At 46.1% G+C, this 2,377-nt stretch overlaps 1 non-coding gene across 1 annotated transcript; it reads right to left on the reverse strand.

Annotated features, from left to right (window-relative positions):
- Positions 1–1,515: 1,515 nt before the first annotated feature.
- On the reverse strand, positions 1,516–1,590 carry Trnap-cgg. The gene has a single exon. It is a non-coding gene; the product is annotated as a tRNA-Pro (tRNA).
- Between the last annotated feature and the right edge of the window lie 787 nt (positions 1,591–2,377).

Raw genomic sequence — 2,377 nt, forward strand, 5'->3', positions numbered from 1 at the left:
GAAAACCTTAATAAAAAGATATGTTGGAAGGTAGCTCAGGTAGACGGATACTGTCTTGCTCGTTATGTGGCCGGCAGGCACCAGGTCACCGTTTCCAGTCCCGGCTGGTGCAGGGGCAGAATAGTAATGTGCTTGTTCTTTTGTAAGCACTTTACCTTGCTTTTTGCCCGGCTGTGCCGGTGCACAATGTAGATCACGTTGTCGTGAAGAACAGCCGATGTAGCCTTATACAGAACGGATTCCGATGAGCAGAAATTCTTGTGTGATTACAAGGGCGTTTTCATTTATTGGGCTGGATGAGACAGTTATGCAAAAATACGGCCGATACTTCTTTCGTCAGCTCTGTATGGATCACTGAATGTGAGAAGCGTGAGGAATGCCTTGTGAATAGTTTGCTTTGGAACACTACCGATTCCTTGCAGTTCTTCAGCCTGCAACCCCGAGAGCTTTAGACGCCTGAAGTGTTTGTTACGTGTGATCGATATGCTCTGGTAGCGCACAGAGGTATCCACTTGGATTGCAGCCTAAGTAGGCATTTAGAAGGAGGGACACAGAATGATGTATGATGAGACGCGGGTTGTTGCTCTCACATCTCACTATTGGGACAGTACATAAAAAGAAAGAAATTAGACCATCAGATCATATTGTAAATAAAATGTGGAATATGAAATTAAAAACAGAAAGGCAACGGTATTGACTCGGCCGGCAAAACATATGGGCCCATATACTCCGGAGCTATTAATTGTTTCTGCCAGCTTTAATCACTGGGGCGGAGTACCTTCAATTTTCGTTATAGGGCAGCAGCGACAATATCTCTCACACGTGTTTTGGTGTGTGTGTTGTATGTAATGAGTATTTTTCACTAATTTCACCGGATCGGTTTTGTCCCCATTTCAAAAAGAACTGTGGCAAAACAGGGAAAACTAACTGAGAAGTAGATGAACTTTGTAATCATACCATCGTCTCCCTTCAGGAATGAAAACAAAAATGAGAGAGGTAAATACCGCATTTTTAACATTACGTAGACGACCAGCAGCACTACACAGAAGAGTTCGTGAAGCTTGTCACGATCTGGAGAGACGGACCGTTAAGTGGCTCATTGGCTGTAAGGCAAACAATAGCCAAGTAATGATGTAATAATGGCCACTAAGCGTCGCCCATCAGCAATAGACGACACGAAGCTGTATTGAAACTTCCTGGGAGATTAAAACTGTGTGCCGGACCGAGACTCGAACTCGGGACCTTTGCCGTTCGCGGGCAAGTGCTCTACCAACTGAGCTACCCAAGCACGACTTACGCCCCGTCCTCACAGCTTTACTTCTGCCAGTACCTCGTTTCCTACCTTCCAAACTTTACAGAAGCTCTCCTGCGAACTTTGCAGAACTAGCACTCCTGAAAGAAAGGATATTGCGGAGACATGGCTTAGCCACAGCCTGGGGGATGTTTCCAGAATGAGATTTTCACTCTGCTGCGGAGTGTGCGCTGATATGAAACTTCCTGGCAGATTAAAACTGTATGCCGAACCGAGACTCGAACTCGGGACCTTTGCCTTCCGCGGGCAAGTGCTCTACCAACTGAGCTACCCAAGCACGCTCGCGGGTTCGAGTCTCGGTCCGGCACACAGTTTTAATCTGCCAGGAAGTTTCATATCAGCGCACACTCCGCTGCAGAGTGAAAATCTCATTCTGATCACGAAGCTGTATTATTCACCGATCCTGCGGACCACGCGGGCACGCCACCTAGGAGTTGTACCGGATTAAAAACTAAAATGGAAACAGCACACCAAGAAGTCAGAAGGAAGGTATGTCAACCTCTGAACGCTTTTTACTCTATAATTAATAAGAACACAAGCCTCTCTGTTGAATGCGGACTATGTATCTATAGAACTTTTGTCCCACCGATAATGGACTAAACTAGTCCAGTTTGGGGTTTGGCAGCGAAAGCTTCTGTCGAGAGACTCCGGAAGATGCTGATCACTTCTTCCGACCAGTGGCTCTACTAAACAAATGATAGAGATATTCAGAAGAGGGCAGGTTATTCCTCAAATTAAAATTAGCCCCCAAGACACCATAATAAACTAAAGGAAGTATCCTCCATACTTACCGCGCTTGTGTTCTGATTAATTATAAAGTAAAAAGCGTTCAGAGCTTGGCAGGCAGCACCACACACACTGAGGGCCACCCGCCCTGGTGGAAGCAGTGCACAGCAACAGCAGGAATCAGTGCCGGCGAGATTTATCTAACAGCGTTCTCACGTGAAGATGGCGACATGGTAGGTCGACGAGACATTGTGACAAGATGATTGTATAACCCGGCTGCAGAACCGACAAGAATATAATGATGTTGTTTACAGTCTAACGTCTGGTCAGCTTCAGGAT

The sequence above is a fragment of the Schistocerca americana genome, chromosome 5, assembly GCF_021461395.2.
Source record: "Schistocerca americana isolate TAMUIC-IGC-003095 chromosome 5, iqSchAmer2.1, whole genome shotgun sequence".
NCBI lineage: Eukaryota > Metazoa > Arthropoda > Insecta > Orthoptera > Acrididae > Schistocerca > Schistocerca americana.